Below are 9,056 nucleotides of genomic sequence, written 5' to 3'. Positions count from 1 at the left end.
TATATACCCCAAAGCATACACACTATGTGGCCCTCCTCCAGTCTCAGTTGACGGATGTTGATCCCATGAGTGAGATGGGAATTTTCTGATCAGCCTAGAGCCTCTTTCGTTGACCACAGGCAGGTTCCCTTTACTCTTCCTTTTTGTCTACTTAATGTCAACTCAGTGCTTTTATCTTTACTCTTCTGCCCTTCATCCTCTGCCTCCAGTTGCATTGCTTTATTCTCCCAGCAGGTCTCCCCTTCTTTTGTATATGGCCTTTCTAGTGGAGTCATTACTTTACTCCAAACCTGCTTCCTGAAGCGAGTGACAAAACATCAGCCCCTCAGCAGTGTCCAACAATGCTCCCCCATGTCTTCATAAAACATGAAGTCAGACCAGCTTGCGCAGTTTTATAATCCCAACAAGTCATGGTACTGAGGTAGAATGATAGAAAGTTAAAAGCTGGGTTGGGAGATTTAGTAAGATCTTGTACTTAAAAAAAAGTAAGAGGTATGATGAGGATACAAATTAGTGATAGAGTGCTGCTTGCTAGTAAGTGTAAGCCCCTAGGTTCAGCTCCAGCACTGTAGGTATGTAGATAGATAGATAGACTATATGATAGAAGGATAGCAGATAGATAGAAGCATAGATAGATGATAGATGGATAGAGAACAATAAATTAAAGGAGAATAGATGACAGATAAAAGGATAGATGATAGATGGGTATATAGATAAGGATAGAAGGATAGATGATAGATATATGTTAGATTGCTAAATTGGTAGATGGAAGATAGATAGAAGGATAGTTAGATGGGTAGGTAGATATATAGAAGGGTAGATTATAGATAAATATAGATAGGTAGGTAGGTAGGTAGATAGATAGATAGATAGATAGATAGATAGATAGATAGATAGATAGATAGATAGATATAGTTAGGTAGGTAGATATATAGATAGATAGAATGATAGGTGGATAGGTGATATATACATGGGTAGATGGATACCAGATGATAGATAGATAGATAGATAGATAGATAGATAGATAGACAGACAGAAAGATGGATCCAAAATAAGGTGTTTGTTAGGTACTAGGAAGAGTAAGGAGATGAATTAAATTTCTTTTATCAAAAGCAAAATTATCTGGATCCAGGCATTCAAAAGATACAGATATATGAAGGTGCATGTTGCACGTGTGTGTGTGTGTGTGTATGTGACAGACAGGAGGACTGCTGTGAGTTCAAGGCCAGCCTAGCCTACATAGGGGGTTCTAAGATAGCCTGTCTCAAAAACCAAATTGAATCAAACCAACCAACCAAACAAACCCCCACACTTTGACCCTGGGCTCCTTGCTTTTTAAAACAAACTTCTCTTTGGGAATGTTCTCTACTTCAGACTTTTCCTGGCCTTGGGAAATAGGTCAGTGGATTGATTTTCAGGGTGTCTAAGCCTTAGCAGTTGGCTCCCAACTCCTCTAAGGTTTCCCTGACCCTCTCACATCAGGAGGCATCCAGGCCCCTAGCCTGCACTTTCCCTGCAACCTGCCTCCAGTTCTCACTTGTCAATTAACTGTGTTGTCTGTCTCCTTTCAGTGGACACAACAGCCTTACACAAAAATACAAGATAATTTCTAGAATACAAAAAGCAAGAGAGGAGACAGTTAGCCTGGCTTTCTGTTCACATCCCATTGGCCATAGTTGGAATATTTCCTTGAACTTTATGGTTTGGAATAAAGTTTGCATGTCTACAAACATCTGTTTCTCCATCATTTCTGTGCCGACCACCCCTAGATGGAAGAATTGGGCCCCCACCTTGCAAAACATCTGGTAGGTTAACACAGAGGCTCTCTGGTGGGACAAAGGTCTCGCAGACAACCCTCTAGATAAGGCCACGAGTGAAGCCGCAATTACTTCCTGCAGAATCAGGGACAACTGAGGAAAGCGTGGTGGAGAAAATGGGCTTGGGCTGGGTGTAGAAGCACCAGCTCTTTCTAGTTCCACAAATATTCTGAGTCTTGGGCCCTCAAGGATGCATGGACACAGGCATCTGGACTTGAGTGTGCTTGCTAGTTTTACATCAACCTGACAGGAGCTAGAGTCACCACAGAGCAGGAGTCTCAACTGAGAAAATGCTTCCTAGGATCCACCGTAAACCAATTTGTAGTGTATTTTCTTAGTTCCTCCTCAACTTGTTTTGGTTATGGTGTTTCATGACTGCAATAAAAGCCATAAGTAAGACATGGAAATAGTGGAATTGGCACAGAGGACTCCACAAGATGAGCCCCAGCAAGGAAATGGTTTGCTGGGGGAAGGGAACAGTGAAGCCAGACTTCAAAGGGTAAGCTGTTTTGGCAAGCCGTTTCTGGGACTTCACAGACCTCACTTTGAAATCTTTCCTTTGAAAGACAGGATCTCATGTAGCCCAGGCTAGCCTCAGAGTTGGCAGAGAGCTGAAGATGTTCTTAAAATTTCTGATCCTCCTGCCTCCACCTTTGCTCACAAGCTCTGACTACGATGACACAGTCACCCTTCCTCTCTAGCCTGGGGGCAACATAGTTAATATTCTCAAAAGCATGCTGCTCCAAGCGGGCACAGGGTACAAATCCCAGGGTGTGGAAGGAGAAAAGAAGAGTGGCTTTGTTTTCTGGGACTTCTCTCTGTCCCAGGTCCTAGCTTGCTTTTAGGTGGCAGCTCTCCCAGTCAACCCCATGTTCTTCTGTGGTTCTGCCACAGGGCTGGAGTGGGGAATATGTGTCCCTTCAGTGTGGTCCTTGTATAAAGTGGCCTTTATTGGGCTGGATTTCTATCCCTGACCTTAGGTCTACCTCTGCCCACCCAGTTTCTTTCGTGCCCTACAGGGCCTTTTGGCTTTTGGAGGTGACGCGTACTGGGATCCTTCACTCAATTGTCCCTGTTTGGAGTCGTTGCTGCCTCAGTCTTGTAGATCTACATTTTTCATATTTATCTGTTTTGCCGTGTATATGTGCAAACAGCACAATTGCCACGCATGTACTTGGAGGTCGGATAACTAGTGGGAGTTGCTTCTTTCATTCGGTCATGTGGGTCCTGGAAATTGGCCTCAGATTATCAGGGTTGGCAGCAAGCATCTTGACCTGCTGAGCCATCTCGCTGACCTACTCCTCGGAGATTTAGTAAACCTATTGGGGTTTTTGTCACCTCAATCCTGACCAGGCATGGGGAAAAAAAAATCAGGTTCCACTTTTAGAAACACTGGCCTCTTTATATCTCTCACCTGTAAGCACTGTTCTTAGTCCAAGCTAACTCCCACATTTTGCGTGCCTCCAAACCTATTTTCCCAAACCATTCCCTCTTGGTTCTCTCAGCAGCCAAACCAAGATTCTTTGTTCTGAATCATTCTACTTCATTATTCTTCCTTTGAGGCAAAAATGCCACACAGGCAATGAACATTAAAAAAAAGAGAGAGAGAGAGAGATATAAAGAACAGAAATTCCCAAAGTTAACAATTAAAATTACTACCATAGCTCATCAGAAATACTGAAATTCCCTAATATATGTTTAACAGGTGCTTTGATTTTAATAACTATAAATTGTGTCATTGTGTGTCAGAGTAAACCATGGTGGCGGCGGGGACAGAAGGCTTGAGTTTGAATGTCAGCTCTGCTTTACCAGCCCTTCTGTCCTTCACTTTCTTCACGTGAAATGGGGATATTGACAGCTTTGATGAGTTATAATAGGGATAGAATCATAAATGTATGGGAAGTGTAAGGAACAGCAACCAGAGCACAGCAAGTGCCTGGAGAGTGCGAACTGCGCTTTGCTGGTGTTAGTGGGGTCCCAGGGTTCAGCAAGAGTCTTGGAAATTCACTGCAGGGAGATGCATCAGAATGGACCAAGGCTTGCAATGATGTCCTGGTACTGTGGGGTTTAGTGCCTACTTGGCCGCATGTATCTCTGAAGGCTATCAGCAGGAGATTAAAGCTGCCACTTACATCTAGTCTTTTGTGGTTTGGCATGGGAAACAAGGTCTCTCTGGGGAGCCATCACTTCATATTCTCCAGCATTTAGATGAAAGAGAGTCGAATTGATCTGTTCTCCTGCATCAGAAATCCTGGAAGAGCAAGCAGAGAGGAGATGCACCAAGGACCCCACAGTGTGACCACCCTGCAACCGCAGAGCTCTGGCTTCTTAGGTTGGAAGATCAGAGTTGCACAGGGAGGAAGGGAGGAGTTTGTTCAGCATCACCAGGCAGGTGATCTCTTCCCAAAGAGGTCCTACCTTCTCCCAACTCCCCTTCTCCTGCAGAGGCTCTTTAAGGGTCTGGGTAGGCCACCTACTTTGAATCCTCTGATGCCCCCTCTCCTGACAAACTTGTGATGGAGCTCAAAATGCAGGGCCAGATGGAGCAAATTCAGTGATGGTGGGCGGGCCCTCGCAGCTCACCTCGCTCCTCTAGGCTCTAAAGGATGTCCTTCTTGAAAATGCAAGCTATAAGGCTGACGGAGTGCTTTTGTAGCATGCAGGAGGTCCTGGGTTCCATTCTTAGCACAAGCAACCTCCCTGCTAACTCCACCAGCTCCCCACGTGCCAGAGCTTAACATCTAAACTGATGTAAGAATAAGACCATTTGGCATTTGAGGCTTTGGCCATCGTTATTCTCTTGGATACATGTGGCCTATTATAAATGCTGGAGGACATGCATGTGGGACACTCAGATCACCTTATCTAGAAAAATCTAATTTGTGTTTTTGTGAGTCGGCCTTGGCTCCTCAGCTCTGAAGATCTGTGTGCTGCTTGAGAGCACACGGTTGCTGACCCAGGCTCATAGGACAAGCTGCCCCTTCCCCCGTGACACCCAAGCTACAGCCTGCACTGTTCTCTTCATTATACTCACCCCCAACTCTATCTGGATTGCCTGTGTGAGCTCAGGGTTAGAACTTTCCAGGAAGTTGAAACGTTTCCTTAGATGTCACCTTGAGAACCTGGATCCTGGATTGCCACCTTAAAGAGTAAGAGAAGCCTGGTTATTAGTGTGGGGTCATCCTGGGTCTAGAGACTGACAAAGTCTCCCCAAGAGAAAGAAAGAACATGTTTTTGAAATTATATAATTAACAAAAGATCTTTAAGACATTCCGAACAAATTTAAGAAGAAAGAAAGTTGGAAATGAGTCACCCATATTCTTGTGTCATCGTGGTGACATATATTTTAGATTTTAACGTCGGGTATGTGGGAGAGGCTGGAAAATCAAGCCTGATGATAAAAGCCCTGTTTTACCATGTTTACTAGAGCCAGTTTGTAAGTCTTTCTATAGTAGGTGATTTTAAGCAGCCAATTGACTGCTTAAAATCCCTGAAGACTTAACAATTGGATTTTATGGGCTGTTAGAAATCAGCTCCTATACATCATCAGTCAAGTCGGGTAGCATGTAGCATTATGCTGGAGTTTTGTTGTTTTTTGGTGGCGGTTGGTTGGTTAGTTGGTTTGGTTTGGTTTTTGTTTGTTTTTCCAAGACAGGGTTACTTTGTAGCCTTGGCTGCCCTGGAACTCCCTCTGTGGACCAGGCTGGACTCAAACTCATAGCGATCCTCCTGGTTCTGCCTCCTGAGTGCTGGGATTAAAGACGTGAAGCTGCCACCACCACCCAGCTTCATTTTATAATTTAACAGTTGTGTGTGTGTGTGTGTGTGTGTGTGTGTGTGTGTGTGTGTGTGTGCTGTGATAAAACACCACAACCAAGGCATCTTAAGGAAGAAAAAGGTTATTTTGGCTTACAGTTCTGGAGGGTTAGAGGATGTAATGGTAGACAGAGGCAGCAGGCAGCCTAGTGGCTGAAGCAGGATGCTGAGCTCACGTCCTGAACTGCAAGCCCGAAGCAGAGAGAGTAAACTTTAAGGAGGGAGAGGCCTTAAGCACCGAGAGCTGACCCAAAATGACATATTACCTCCAATAAGGCCATACTTCCTAAACCTCTCCAAACAGTGCCACCAACTGGGAATCATGTGGTCAAATACCAGAGACTATCCAAACCACTGCAATGAGGGTGTGTGTTAAATTCATGTTTATGTATGTGTGAACATGTGTGTGTAGGACCATGTATATATGTGTTCAAGCATGTGGAGGCCAGAGGTCCACATCTATTACCTTCTACCCTGTATGTTGAGACAAGGTCTCTGTTGGCCAGTGAGTTCCAAGGATTCATCTGTCTCTGTCCACCTCCCTGGGATTGGGGATACAGATTCTACCACATTCAACCTTCACTTCATGTTGCTATGGGACATTTTGCAGCCAGTCAGACAGAGAACATCAACCAATGTGTTAGGCAAGAACTTACCCACTCCCTTCCAGAGTGTCGCCCTGTAGCCTGCTTAACTGCCTAGGGGTTAAAGTGTTTCTACCTTGGAGAAGTCTGGCAAGAGTTACCCATAAACACACACACACGCACACACACATACACACACATTCCACACAAGCAAAATCAATACAAACAAGACCAATACTATAAAAAAAATGCCAAGACAATACAAAATGAAATGAAAAACTCCACAAAAATACCACTGAGTTCATTTTATGTTGTACAGCTACATCTGGGCATGGGTCCTGCCCTTGTTTGTTTTTCCTTTTTGTTTGTCTGAAAGAGAGGGTGGTCAGGGAGGTGGGGAGGATTGTAGAGGAAGAAAATCATGGTCAAAATATATTGTATGAAAACTTCTTTTTCAACAACAAAAGAGAGTTGCCTACGGAGAGAATCTGACACTTCATCACCAACAACAGAATGACCTGACACGCTGTACCTGCGGACATGACGAAGGGCACAGCACTGCCCAGTGCTTACAAAAATGTTTACCCTAAACTTACTCATGAAGAAGCAGTCACACACCCAGATTTTAGAGGTTTGGGCACAATAAGCCCAAACTCTAGAGCAACAGTGGAAGTGAGCAACTGTTCCAGAGAGATACCGAAGAGACAAGCACATGGTCCTTGGTGGGGTGCTGGACTTCAAAAACAAACAGGCAAGCCCAAAGTTGTGCAGACATCTTTGAACATCAGGGAAAGGTTGACTAACTGTGTGTGACCTTTCGATGGGAGCAATGTTGAGGTCCTGGGTGTGATGCTGCTGCTGTGCATCACGTAGGCACCAGTTGCTAGGAAATAAGATGTTTGCAGTTGGGCAAAACACACACCCTGGTGTGAACATAACAGAGGAGAGAGAAAGCACACAGCAAACACCAAAAGCAAGGGATCTAGGTAAGAGGTGTGTTGGTATTCATTACGTGATTCAACTTTTCTTTCTGCTTGAAGTGTTTTCTAAATAAAAACTCAGGTGAAATGAATACGGCCATTCTTTTCACAAAATACACACAATATCTTACACTTATAGAGTACATTATTCTATCACAGAATTGTGATATGCTTTATGTAACCAAGTCTATTAATAGACCATATGTTTCATTTTTATAAATTGTGTACAGTCCTTATAATTAAGCCTTAGTCTTCATTGGTGGGTGTTCTTATGTTGGACTTCCTATGGCAGAGATAAATTTTTTAAAAATTGGCCTGTAATGGGGTTAATTCTTAACCTTTCAGAATGACAAGGCTCTGAGTTTGTCAGCTAGTGCAAAATTTTCAGTGTGACAGAAGAGAACCTCCCTGTGGCTTTCTTCAGAGGCTGGAGGAAGGAGAGAATACATATCCCAGAAGGTAAGCTGCTCCAGTTGAAGCCATAGAGAACACTGCTTCCTGTTTCTGATCAGAGGCTCCTGCAGGGGTCTCACATCTTTCCAGGAAGGCTTGGGTCAGCATCTCTGATGGCCTCTGGTGCTGATTTGCTTTAGAAGTGCCCCAAGCCATGCTGAGGAGGGCTAGGGGTAGGATCCGAGGCATGGGGTACAGAAACCAGTTTATGGGGGGGGGCAGGGTATTAGGCAACCCTTCAAAGGGACTAGGAGTGGTGAAAACATGAATAGAAAGGATCTGAGAATATTATATAGGTGCCAGGGCTAGTGGTACATACTTAAAATCTCCACATTCAGGAGATGAAGGGAGATCGTGAATTTGAAGCCAGCCTGCTCTACTTAGTGAGACTTTGTCGAAAGAAAGAAAGAAAGAAAGAGAGAGAGAGAGAGAGAGAGAGAGAGAGAGAGAAAGAAAGAAAGAAAGAAAGAAAGAAAGAGAGAAAGAAAAACAGGGAGATGATGATGATGATACAGACTTGGATACAGTGACTTCCTTCTCTTCCGTCAGTATTTCTGCAGTTGGCGCTTGGGGGGGTTCCCCCCCACAAGGGAAGGATGGTTCATAACAGAGCTTGTCTAGGAAGAGAATGGCACACTCCAGTTGCATGAGTTTACAGAGAGGAGGGTGGACAGGGCATAAATGAAAGTATCTTCTTTGGTCTCCTGCCTGCCCTGTAGGCAGGAGTCCATAATGTGACCTTTGCTGAATTTCTCTCTTCCTGGCCAACCGCTCTAGAGGTCACAAAATTATAAAAATTCTGTTGTTTTGTTTAGATCTAAGAGACACCTAACTCTTGATCTGATTAGGACGCACCGTGTTTTTTGAGATTGTGTCACTCAAGCCAGTAAGTGGAATTCAAAACCCAAGTGGACCAAACTTTAGAGTGGCAGGTGCATCTAACCAAGGGCCTATGGGCTACATGCATCCCAGAATGGCTATGGTGCTGACAGGCTTCTCTCTCTCTCTCTCTCTCTCTCTCTCTCTCTCTCTTATGTTCAGTAACTTTTATTTAATATCACATGTGAGGCAAAGCTCTGACCCAAGAGCTTCAGGCTTACCAAGCAATCATTGTGTTGCTAAGATACACTCCTAAAGAAGTGGAAGTTTCTGATTTGTTTGAAGACTCATTTGAGTCACGTGACATTTGGCTGGATGTTGGCTTGTGAGAGGGCATGGGATGTTTTTTTCTGTGAGCTCTCTCTTGCGAGGGGCGTGACTTTGGTCAGCTGAGAACATCCATGGGTGGACTGAGGAGAGGAGATATATAGAAGCTCGCAGACAGCGAGACATCGCGACATCGCTTTTTGGGTTGGCATCGCTGCACTGATCTTCACAGAGAGAAACGTTCCAGAGAACTTGGGGCA

The sequence above is a fragment of the Meriones unguiculatus genome, chromosome 14 (assembly GCF_030254825.1).
Source record: "Meriones unguiculatus strain TT.TT164.6M chromosome 14, Bangor_MerUng_6.1, whole genome shotgun sequence".
In the NCBI taxonomy this organism is placed as follows: Eukaryota; Metazoa; Chordata; class Mammalia; order Rodentia; family Muridae; genus Meriones; species Meriones unguiculatus.
Note: the sequence above shows the minus strand (reverse complement) of the source record.